Here is a 13,446-nt window from a genome sequence, read left to right on the forward strand (position 1 = left end):
GGATACCAGAAAGTTACTATGGGCAGCATACTCTCAATTTTGATTAAACAATAATATGGATAGTAATAGCTACCATATAGTTTGTTATAGAAACTACCCCAATAAGTCACTTTATTTGTTATAGTACTATACGATAGATACTGTAGATATTCACAGAGACAACACAACTTTCTTAGTGTGACAGTCTTCCAAAGTGGATCTGACTTTATCTAATTCAAGTGCTGCCCTGTGACCTCATGAAGTACTTTGTAGTATATGTGGTATACATAGATGGGAGAGAAAAAAATAGATGGCCACCGTCAATTCTTGAGCTTATGTGATTGCTTACTGTAAACAATATTTAATGGCTTGGTGAAAATTCAGTCAATTGAAGACTTGGGCATGTCGTATCTTTCCTTTAAGTATGCTTTTTCCACATCTACTAGAGAAGAGTTAGAATAACTACTTTCTGGGTTTGATCTGAAAAAAAAAAAAAAAAAGGAGATAAATTATGTTAAACATTCCTGTACTGCTCTCTGTAGGAAGAACAGGCAACACATTTAGTTGTACTAAGGTCCTAGCCCTGCCATAGAGTTTTACCATGATCTGAATGGTCTAAAGAAAGAAAAAATCATTTATTTATAGTCTTGAAGCTGGAGTTCAAAAATCAATCACAGTATGACCACACTGCTTTCAAGGGACTCTAAAGAATATGCTTTCTTTGCTTCTCCCTAGGTTCTGTCGCTTACTGAAATGTTTTGGTACTCCTGTAATAACTCAGCTTCATTACATCTACAAATACTTTATTTTAAGTTGAGAACACATTTTAAAATCCTGAATGGATATGAAGTTTTAGTAGATATTGTCAATATTGTATAATAATTATTTTTACTGTTTAAGATGAAATATTATGTTCCTGATGAATTCTAAGATAATGATTATTATCTATCAAATGAAACACTTAATCATAATAGTGAAATCAACAAGAACAACAGTAATGAACATGATTTTCTTAAAAATCATCTATATTCTCCTCTCCGAAGCACCCAGCATACCCAGACATGTGTACTAATGTTCTCGGGAAATATTGGTTCAACACAACCCACAAAGCGTTACTTTTTATCTCCAAGAACCTGACATCTGATGTAGGAAAGAGCAGCCAGCAGGGCTGTCACCTATGAACAGGAGGTGTGAGTAGATGATAGGTTAGCTTCCAGCTGTAGGCACTGATAGTTGTGCCTAATGAGACACTGTGAGAAATGAACTCTGTCCATGGAGCTGTAGATTAATCCTTCCAAGGTCCACAAGACTTAAGCCCAGTGACATTATCTGTTTTCAGATTCCTTTCTGGAAAATGACAAGTTAGTTTTGCCTTAATGGTACAAAAATGGACTCATGGGAACTATCCTACAGTCATTACAGCCTCTAATACAGACAGAGAACAGAATAGTAAGAAGCATAGAATTCGAATCTGACTCTGTATAGAAGACCTGACTCTTCTACCTATAACCCTCATTCTCTTCATTTGTAGGACAGGTGTAACCTACCTGTCATAATGCACTATCTTCAGGAATAAGGACATAATGATTCTGAAGAGGACTTCATAACCTGGAGAAAAACACGTTTGTTTAGTAGTACAATTCTACTTGATATAACCTTTGTCTTATAGGTAAGAACACTCCATACTGATGGAAAAAGCTTGTCCTCTCTCTCTCAAGTCACATACTTAGAAAAACATATTAAACTCAGTTAGACTGTGATGTTCATGAGTGATGATATTGTAAATTACTTTCTTATTTTTTACTTTCCAGTAGGGCTCAACCTTAGGCTTCATCAATGTCTATATTAATTCATTCATTATTTTCCTTCTACAAGGCATAGGAACATTGTACAAGAGAACAATATGTGGAAAAAAACTGCATTATACTTCACATACAAATATAACTATATAGCCTAGAAACTTCAGTTGATGAGACTACTCACCTTGACTTAAAGCCAGTGCTACAACTACAGAAGCTGAAATTCAGAAGATAGCCAAGAAAAATGCAGCAAAGATGGAGCTCAGGGGATCTCCATTTGTCTGCATTTGTTTCTGAGAGAGTTGCCATTCCACTGGGGCTGGAGATTTCTGTCTTCTGCTCTTGCAATCAGATCATCAAAACATCAGATTCATAGAATAGACACATACCTTTCTGTACCAAGGCCATCCCATCTTGTCACCATATCTCGTTTTATAACCAGGGGTGGGGAGGTGTGTGATTAAGGAGGTGGCAAGGTTTGACTGCAAGAGACTGATGATGGGGAAACCAAGCTGAATATATAGCTGAATCAACTTTTTTGGGAATAAATGATGTAAACATCTTGGCTAGGTCAGCAATAATTTGTATGTTGTTCTTTAACTTTGACAGCCCAAGGACTAGTATGAGTCATGTTATATAGGTGGCTACACAGGGAGCTTCATAATTGATGAGTAAAGCTAGCCAGTTATAGTAGATACACAGCTGTCAATGTTTTAAGCTACCAAATCACTTCCTAAGCTAGTAGATGAAATCTTCCAGGGTGAATTCACAAGTGATTTCAGATTTATAAAGTAAAACAAAACAACCAACCAACCAAACAAACAACCAAACAAACTGACTCTGCCGCACTTGCTCTTCAGAACACTAAGCATTTGAGACTTTCCAACTTAACCTAGTAACTAAGAACATGGGCTTAGGACCCATGCTGATAGCATTTGATTTCCATTTCTCTCAATTACCAGCTGTGTGATCTCAAGCATATTTCTTTACTTCTCCACACTTTAGTAGCACCGTGTACACAATTCAAACAGTAATTTAGGTTGTTAAGGTTATTAAATGAGCTGATGCTTAAAGTACACATTACATAATAAACATTAGGGAAGTCTAAAGTCTGTATAGAGCTGATACTATTTACACTTGTTCCACTAATAACAATTAGGAACTTCTTAGGACACTGAAGCAAGGTCAGGGTTTTGAGGGTTGATCTTATAAAAAAGAAAGCATTGCTTTGTTTAATTGATGTCAAAGTGTAAAATTTTTTTTTCTTTATATCTATGAACACTTCAAAAATGTTCTAGAAAATATTTTTTCTTTTAGAAATGAAAAACAAAACTGAAGTTCATAAATGAAAGGGTTGTCAGATGCATCTATGTCCAGTTTAAAAAAAACAAAAACTCACAGCAATGCTGAGGCATTTGAGAACACTTTAATTTGAGACAAGGAAAATTTGGAACTAATCAAATCAATGGAAGTATTAATTGAAGCCAAGAGCTACCACCAAAGTAGAGGGGCTTTTTCCAACAATATGATTTAAGAAAACATCCTTAAAGAAGTGTGTAGACCAAGCACACAAGCACAGTGCAGGGGCAGGAGTGGGAGACTTAGCCCACAGCATGTGCTTCATGCAGGGAGTGGGTTCCATGTGGTGCAATGCTGGAAGGGATGCCATGAGAACTTGAGAGAATCCCATGAAACAGGTGGCCATTATTCCAAGTTCAGTTTAGCAAACATCTCATAGATGTTTGCTAGGTTGAGCTTTCAGAATTCCCCAAGTACAGTTTCCACACATGTAAACAGAAAAAAAAAATTATTTCCAAATGTGGTGTCTCTTTTCCTTCTAGGATTTTTTGAAAACTGATATTTTCTAGATCTCAAGGTGCATTTGACTATTCTCCATTTTGCAACTTCTGAACACTGAAGACAAAATCTTCACTTCAATCGTATGCCTGCTTAGGTAAAATTTTAGTGCAAACTGATGGTTATCCACATCAAAGATATTGTTCTCTGTAGATCCATTCGTGTTTCATGGTCAAGTTTATTTTTAAAAGATGCCGACTGGGTTCCTGAAGAATACAAGGATATGAAACTGTTCAGAGAGATTAAATTAATAACAATATGTGTTATTTTTAAGGTTATTGTGAGCAGACAAAAGAGAATGAATCTGGGAAAACAGGTTATCTGTGAGGCGGTACAAAAAAGTTGCATGTTAATAGAATGCAGTTAATAGAATAAAGAACCTTTGGCCAGATGGGGCAGAAGTGGGGATAGAGGAGTATTAGATAAAGGCCCTTGAAGTCTAAAAGAAGGGAGGTCCACTTCCATTTTGATTAGAATTAGAGCCGCTCCTGAAATATCCTTCACCTGCTAAATTATCTTTCGTCCATCTTTCCCACACAGCAGATGTGTGATCCAAAAAAAAAAAAAAAAAAACCCACCAAAAAACAAACAAACAAACAAACAAACAAACAAAAAACCCAGAAATATGCCATACAGCATGTTGCAGAAAATCTAAATTCCCTTAGTTGAGTTTCAAAAATGCTATGCTGTTTAACGTCTATTGCATCATAACCTTCCCTTTATCCTGTAATATCTCCCACTGAACAAATAACATACCTACTTTTTCTAAACAATAGGACATCTTTCAATGCCCTGAAGTTCCCTCCCTTAACTAGTCTTATTTACCTGCTTAGTTATTGTTAGGTCCTAAACATGTCTCTTAAAATAAAATGTTGCTGTCCTAACCTCTACTTTGTGTAAATGTGACCTTATTGAGACACGAGATCCTTGTTATAGTAGTTGTGAAAATAAGTCATACTGGATTAGTGTAGACTCCAATCTAATACCTGGTACCCTTAGAAAGCTAAAGGAAACATGCCTATAGGGTGAAAATCATAAAAAGACACTTCCCAGAGACACCACTAATGACCACTAGTTTCCAGAAGCATTAGAAAAACAGAAACAACAGTGAAAAGTCATTTCTGAGGTGTGTGTGTTTTGTTTTTGTTTTTGTTTTTTTGATGGATATATGGTCCAAGCAACAACTCATGTTCAAGTGCTTACCCTTCAAAATTATGATAGAGTAATTTGTTTGATGGTTTAATCTACCTAGCCTGTGGCATTTTATACAGATAAACATTGAATGTTAATAAAGTTGCTTTTCTGTGTTTATTTTCCAAATTAACATTTTTGTTATTTACATAGTTAGACAGCTTCACATATCTAAATAACAAATTTTCAGCATTTTTCAAATCTTTTTATTTCTCTCTCATTTTTTTCTCCCTCTCAACAAGTCCCATTTTTTTGGCGTGTGGCCCACTGAGTTTAAATAGAGTTCTTTGCCCAAGTATAGGTGTGAGATTATTTTATTAGTGGCAAACCAATGAAAAAAATGAAATTCCCTTTCCTCATAATTATTAATTACCAATAGATGATCAAGAAATAATATAGCCTCATGGCCCTCTCCTCTGTCTATGATGGAATATTGACAGGCCAAATCATGTACAAGTATTGTGCAGATGACTATAGCTGTAGTGATTTCATCAGTGTAATGGCTATATTATGTCTGGGAGACATCGGTTTTCCTTACTAGCATAATTTATTTGGGTCTGATAGTATCAAGACTGTCTCTATGGAATTGAACTTTCGTTTTTGTTTTTGTTTTTTGTTTTGTTTTTTGTTGTTTTGTTTTGTTTTGTTTTTCCTACAAGTTAACCACTGACCTGTCAGGCCATTCAGATATTTCCATTGCAAGTCTAAATGTTAAGAGTAGGGTGGTAACTATGAATAAATGGCTGAAGCTGATGTCTACCTTAGGCACAGTTACATAAGGTCTGGCTTTGCTTGTCCATAGGTCTCCAAACAGCTCATTTCTCTATTTTCTATTGTCTCTCAGATTCAGGTTTTCAGATGGACTTGTCCATGGGAACCTGGGAGAAGGATCCCTGAGTGAATCTGTAAGGATGCCTTTTAACATTTACATCAAGAAAAGAGACCAGTTTCTTTTTGTATCAGTAATTCTGGGAAACAAAGAGACACACAATCATTTAGTTTTAAATGACCAAATGGTAGGACCCTCTGCAGATTCTACAACAGTATTATTAGATAATAAAAATGACAAAATTTAGTCTATTTGACAGCATCTCTTACCACAATTCCCACAGGGCATTTTTCTGGAATCTAATGAGGCCCATGCTAATTTGTTACAAAGCCAGAAGTAGAACTAAGTAAAGAGGAAAGCTTCCTGGGGGGGTGAATATTCAAAATTTAAGGATGTACTCATTGTCATGATAGAAACAGTATGAGTGCTATTCTTAAGAATAAGTGCCTCCTCAGAAGAACCCCAATGTGATTTCTTTTTAATTAAACTACTCAATATGCCAGAACTTAAACAGCAAATCTTCAACTATCCAGTATAATGACCCATTCACTGGTAGTATTATTTTATTTTCCCATGAAGGTGACAGATACATTACAAGGTGTGCTGGGTGTAATTTCAAAGAAGAAAAAGCTGACAACTAGGAGATAGGAAAAAACGGGTCATATTTCTTCATTTCTGTTTAATAGTCAAGTAATTTTAGAGACATCTGCTCCATTTGTCCATCAGTTGTTACACCACTAAAATAGGAGTAATAATAATGTTTATTATCATGTGGACAAAATAGTATGAAAAATGGAAAACACAATATAAAAGTTAGTCATTGTTATTTGACTGGCTTGTTCTGGGTAAAACTCTTTTTTTTTTCTCTATTTTTATAAAATAGGGCCTAATATTATGTGGCTATGTACTGGTGCTAATAATATACAGTACTACTGTGTATCTTCAGATTTCAAGTGAAAGATATGGAAAATTATGTTTGAGCCAATAAGAATGGCTCATTTGTACTTGGGGAGTTTCAGTTGACATGTCATCTGGAGGTTCAAATTTAAATCCTGACAATAATTTACCTTATGATTTTGCCTACAAAACCAGGCTAACTTTCAAAGACTTGTTGCAGCATCTAAAATCAAGGCAATAATACTCTCTACCTTATAGATGTTTGTTGGCATAAGGGAGAAATGATGGTGCAAACACTTTGCATAGATTATGACACACAGGGAGGAATCAATGATGAGTTATTGTTATTATTAACCTTGTGTAACTTTCTGTCGAAATGAGAGTTAAAACAACATTTGCCTGTGAGTTTAGAAGGTGATTTATAGGAGCCAATGGTTTTCTTCAGCGGGCACTGGGAAGGATATCAATCCGGAAAGAAAGCTGTAAGTGAAAATTGAAACTGTCAGATGGTGTGGACTCCCTGCTCAGGCTCTGGCAGATTTTTCTTCTCTCGTTTAATTAAAGTTTTTGTCTTCTGATGTAGAATTGGAATAAATCTCTTCTGACCTAAGCCCACTCCAGGCCTACCTAGAGCTTTAGACTGTGTAGTCATTCAGAAGCCTTCTTTGTGGGGGGAAGTAAAGCTGAGGCCTGCTACCTAGATGTAAACAACAGTTAGCACAGGTCATAATAGCTTTGTGTCTTGAACTCAGCTTAACATCTAATTCTGGGACTGGCAAGAAGGCTCAGCAAGTACAATTGCCTGCCACAAAGAATGACTGAGTTTATTTCCTAAGTCCCATATCATTGAAGGAGAAAAAGTTATCCTCTGATCTTTTCATACACGTGAGTTAACTCAATGTGTGGTCCATCATCTATGCATGTACACATATGCAGACACACACACACATGCACACACATGCATTTGCACATGTGTATATATGCAAATATTAAATAATTGAATGTAATTTTGAAATGTTTGAAATAACTTAATTCTGATAATTTCAGAATTTGGAGTCTGTCAAATTTTTCTAAAACAAAATTTATTTGTCAAAATAAAATAGAGACAACAATGTCCAAGCTTAAGGCTTGTTTTTTTTTATTCTTTAATAAATTAATTAACAGAAATATCTTTGAGAATATTAAGAAAAATTTCTTCAACCTCAGTAAGTAAATACATGTATGAAGTTGTCAAGGACCATAAAATGAAGAGAATGTATCTCTATCCAGTAACATACAAAAACTAGAAAACTTCTGGATAACTGACGGTCTTTTAACCTCCATCCTTTCTGTCCCTTTGTTGTCACTTTCTCTAAAAATATCTGCGATCCTAAACTTAAAAAAACAGTCTTAACAACACAGTGGGGCCCCATGTGGAAGAGCACAAATGCTGAAATAACACTGCCTGGATTTGGAGATCAGTTGCCGTATCTACTATGTGACTTTGAGTCTCTTAATTTCTTATGTGTTTCTTTTTTTTTTATTAGATATTTTATTTACACTTCAGATGCCATCCCCTTTCCCCATTCCCCCCTTAGAAAACCCCTATCCCATGCCTCCTTTTCCTTTTTGCATTTATACATTTTTTAAAAAATGTTAATCATAGGCTTCATAAGTTTGGTATTGTTCAATCAGAGGTGTAACCCACTACCCAACCTAGATATAACCACTATCTTTGACTGGCGGAGATACATGAACATTTGCCTCCCTGTCTCCCCCCTCTTTCTCTCTTTCATCACCTAGCTTCTACTCTCCTTCTTCTCCTCCTCCTCTTCTTACTCCATCTCTTCCTCTCAGTATTCCTCCCACCTTAGCTCCTCCTACATATCACCCTTCCTGTTAAAATGAAACTTTTCTCTCAAAATACAATTAGAACATAATTATGCCAATTTGTACCAGTGAGGTACAAGATAGTCCTAATACACAGTCCATCCTTTTGTTGACTAACCAGCACCTCTGTTGTCTATCCTAACTGAAACATTTAGTTCTGAACCTGGCTTTAGAATGAATGTCAGCTGACGACCATCCACTCAAATCTTTTCTCTCAAAGTAAATAGTCAGGATTGGATATGAGGCTATAAGTTTTCAACCCCATCAGAAATCCAGAATGACTGAGTTAACTATAATTTCTTATGTGTTTCAATACTGTCTTGTTGTTCAAGAATTCAAAGATCAGATGTATACCTCATCTTGTGTCCATCAGTTGTCAGCTGGTGCTTGACACATTTCCTTGCCCACTTGTTCTGATATGTTCATTCATTTGCCTGGGTCTTAGCAATTTTAAGCCTGTTTCCATCACCATGGGACATTTTATGATTCAGCACTTCTTCTTATGGTTTGGTTTTTTTTCATAGGATGAAGGACTATAGGGGTTTTATACAGTTCATCAAAGTTTCAAGAATGAAAGAGTTCTATGAAAATCTTCTTAACTTAGGTTCTAACACCTCAGTATATAATTCTTGCTGCCTACTCCCAAGTGAACAAGTCATTAACATGACCTAGATTCAAGAAGTAGGGAATTGAAGCCCATCTCTTAATGAGAGAAGCAACAGAGAACTTATGGTCATATTAACTTAGCATTCTATTTGAGCCATAATTTCTACTCCATGGAATTTTTAGAGGACTGAGATAATGAACAGAAAGAATTTAGCAGCTGTCCAATATGTAATAATCAATCACTAAGCCATAGTTGCTATTTTAGTCACCTCTTCTTTAGATAAACCTTCTTTTTGGGGCCTGCTTCCCATTTACCCCTCTATCTGATACACAGCTATCATAGTTTTTTCCCCACTTACAAAGGAGAATATGGGAGCCCAATGGGAGAGACAAGGTTAAAGTGTTTTTATGATTTATATTTGGTAAATGACTGTAGTTAAGAAATGCATGGCATGGGTAAATTCAAGAATGAATTGGAGTTACAGTAATAGGACCTCAGTGACTAGTTACTGGTTGTTAGAATTGAACTGATATATTTGTCAAAGGAAATAGGCAAATCAAGAATGGTTCCTTGTTGTGGGCTAGGATGACTCAGCTAGTGGTACATTTCTCGCAAATAACTATAAAATTTAGGTCCTTTCAAATACTGTTTCATTTTCTTATTCATTCATCTTTTTCATATCTAGCAGCATGTAGACACCATAGGAATTTAGACATTGCCCTTTCTGTGACAGAGAGTCTTGAAGCTTGATCACAGGAGTGACATGAAACAACTTGTTCCTTTGGGAGATTACATGGCTCATAATTAAGCAAAAAGATGACTTATAGCTGTGTTATTTTGGTCTTCATATTTAAGACTCCTCATTTGAGATAAGATGACCTCAGCCTCTACATGGATGAATTACGGTCCTCCAGTTCAAAATTGCAACTTTAAAAGATGTTTAAAGAATCTTGTTTGGTTTGCTTTTCAACTAAAAAGCCTGGGTCACCCTAAGTTCCAGAAGAAGAGGATCTGCCAACTTGATCATTACTATTTTCAGGTTCCAATCTTTATATTGCCATTAGCCTAATGTGGCATCTCAAATGTAGACTGTCTGTCACATTGCTTTGTATACTCCATCTAGCATCCTCTTTTATCATCTCTGTTTTTTGTCATGGATCATAACTTCTTGTATAGCTCATGGCTTCTGCAAATATTCTCTGGCCAGGGAGGGTTCTTTTATGATATTTAATTTTTCTTATGACTTCAACCAGTGCCAAACAGGTCTAGTTTCTCTACAAAGTAAAGTCTCCACTGAGAAAACTTGTGAAAAACCCAATCGCAATGAAGTAAAGAAGTTAAGTTTAATATGAGAGAAAATTTCTTCCTTTCCACAGTGGTCTTCCTCTACTCTTTCTTGAATACTTATAATAATATTGTCATACATTTAATCCAGCTGAGTATTTAGATATAATTTTGATTGCTATAGTATAATATTACTATAATAATAATAATAACAATAAAATAGCAAAGGAACTGATTATAATAACAATTACAGTAATAGCAGTAGCCAACTTTAAAATGTGCTTGTTATATCTTACATATTGCAATAAACACTCTATATATGCTTATGTCATTTAATCATCACAGGAATCTTATACTATAGATGGTTTCATGTGACTACCACAAAAAAATTCAAAAAAGACATGTAATTGGCCTGTGCCCAAGACTCTGCTAAATAGTGAAGCTGAAATTGACATCCAGTCTTTCTGACTTTGTTTCCCTGGTGAGTAGAGACATTCATATTACAGACCTGGAAGGTCTCTTAGAGATATTGAATTAAGCTAAGCTTTGTCTTGTTGACTCCAGAACTGTAGACTAGACTAACTTACATTGCCATGTACTAGTTAAGGTCCTGACCTCCTACTGGATAAGAAATGATAAAAACATATTAGGCAATCAAAATGTAAGCATTTCCGTTCAAAGGGAAATTTGTTGAAGACATAGGGGACTGAAGATCCATCACATTGGAATTCAGCGGCAAGGGCAAGAGATCTAGGCTATGGTAATAAGTTTTAGACCAAGGGGATATCTGAAAAGTAGTGATTTAATTAAAGATAGCAAGCCAAGATTCGCTCCTCTCCCCACTCTACCCTGCTGCTACAGACACAGGCAAGCTGCACGGGCTCTGGTGGATGGGTGAAAACCAGTGTCAATCACAGAGGTTTCAGCGGAGATTTTCGGAGATTTTCTGTCTAAACTCTCTTCTGCCTAAAATCTCAGACTCAACTCCTACATTTATTATGCCACAAGATGTCAGACAGGCAATATAAGGCTGATGAGGGCCAGATATCAGAGAATGTGGAAGCAGAGCTTCCTGAGAGCACATTCCCCTGCTGAGGGTGCCACCTCCTCTTCACTGTAAGTTATGGCTACGGATGGTACTTTTCATCTAGCAAGAAAATTGGATTGCAAGCTACCTTTGCAGAATCTGAATACTCTGAACTAGTAAGAAAAGGAAAGGTTTCATATCTCTTCTGGTCAAGACATCTCAACATTGCTGTTCAAATAAAGCTCTCTTATTGCTAGTTGGAAATCTGAATGGTATGCTAATGCCACTTCTTCCAGGAAGCCTTCTACATTAGCTTTCTGGGGTTGTTCTAATGAACTACCCCAGCCCGGTGATCTGAAAATAGCAACGATGCATTTTCTCACCATTCTAGAGGTAAGAAGACACAACTGAAATCATCAGGAAAAATAAACAACTCCTTGCCTCTTCCTCTTCCTGGATTTTGGTGGGTTTCTGTCAAGTTTCTACACCCTTAGTTTGCAGATATAGTACTTTAATCTCTACCCTCATTATACAGACTTCTCCCCTATTGTCTGTAATTTTTGCATTTTATCTTTTTATAAGGATATGAGCTATATCAGATGAAAGCTGTATTAGTTACTTTTCCTTGTGACTAAGTACCTGATAATAAGTAACTTAAACAAGGGAGGTTTGTTCTGGGTTATAATTTAAGAAGAGATGTTGTATATTATGTTGGGAAGGTAGAGCATCAGGAATGTGAGGCACCCACATTCAGAAGTAGAGAGTGGGCAGTGGCTTAAGTTATTACATCTCAAAGACTATTCCTAGTGACCTGTGTCTTCCAGTGAGATACTACATCCTAAAGTTTCTACACCCTCCCAAAAGAGTCCTACCAACTGGGAACCAAGTGTTCAAACACTTGGGCCTATGGGAGACATTTCAAATTCAAATCACAAGAAAGACCCAATTTAATGGCCTCATCTTAACTTGATTACATCTGCATAATGTCTGTTTCCAAATTTGGTTATATTCATAGACATCAACACATCTTTTTGAGGAGAAGGAACACAAGTTAATTCACAACTCTTTTCCTTGCTTCATCTTTATCTCCAGACCATATTACTTCACCTTCTAATTAGATATTTAGGGTTCTTGGTTAAATGCATACCACTATGCTAGATACTAAGTAGGTGAGGCTAGCTTCACTGAGGTAACAGTAAGATATCAGTCAGTAGGAGACTATTTCATAAATACTTCTGGAATGAGTCTACACTGAGCCCACACTGTTTGTTTATCACCTATTCCTGATGACCCTGGGTACATTGGCTTTTGCATTTTCTTATTTTGTCACACACTTTCTTGGCCAGGGGACTTCACATATTCTTGTCTTCTGGGTCTGGAAAAAAACTAGTTCCTAATTAAGCTGTGGTCAACAGCTCTTTATCATGGCTCACAGCTCAAATAGTTTTGCCCTGCATCTAAATGAGAGCAGTCTAAAATTTTTATCTCTATCCTGTTACTTAAAAATCTTACCACAATCTGTAATCATATGTTTATTGTTGTGTTTGATTTTGCCACCTGTTTTCTACATTGTTCCTTTCCAAAACGTACTGGCCATGTCTGAACTGCTTCAAGTGTGAAGCCCAAATATGACACTCCAACTGGAGTTGCAAGGTGCCTGGTAGATGTGGTCGTTATAGCATTCTATGAAGGTTTACATGTAATATTAGATTCTGAGGCTATATAACTGAAGTTGTTTTTTCTTATTATCAGTACAAATTGCGGAAACAGATAAGTGCATCCACTCACATCGGGGGAATTGCTGCTAAAAGCGGGTATAATTCTATGATCACCAAGGGCATGAGACTTCAGAATCACAGCCCCAGTGGTGAACAGCTTGGAGTCTGAATATGCTATTATTCTGAAGAAGTGTCTACTGCATGTTTAGTATCAAGCAAATTAAATTTCTATTTCTTTTTCTTTTCTTTTAATCTCCTTTTGGACCCTGTTATTCTTCTCATTACACTATAAATAATACAAAGTTCCTTTGTTTCTATGAGATTCTGGTTCTAGGACCTATAGCACTTAAGGCCTGTACATCAAATGAGGTAGCATTTTTACATAATCT

General features: G+C 36.2%; 1 pseudogene; it reads left to right on the forward strand.

Moving 5' to 3' along the window:
- Positions 1–13,226, forward strand: part of LOC117708756 (putative glutathione-specific gamma-glutamylcyclotransferase 2) — a 31,608-nt pseudogene extending 18,382 nt beyond the window's left edge.
- Positions 13,227–13,446: the final 220 nt, after the last annotated feature.

This window comes from Arvicanthis niloticus, chromosome 5 (assembly GCF_011762505.2).
Source record: "Arvicanthis niloticus isolate mArvNil1 chromosome 5, mArvNil1.pat.X, whole genome shotgun sequence".
NCBI classification, from domain to species: Eukaryota; Metazoa; Chordata; class Mammalia; order Rodentia; family Muridae; genus Arvicanthis; species Arvicanthis niloticus.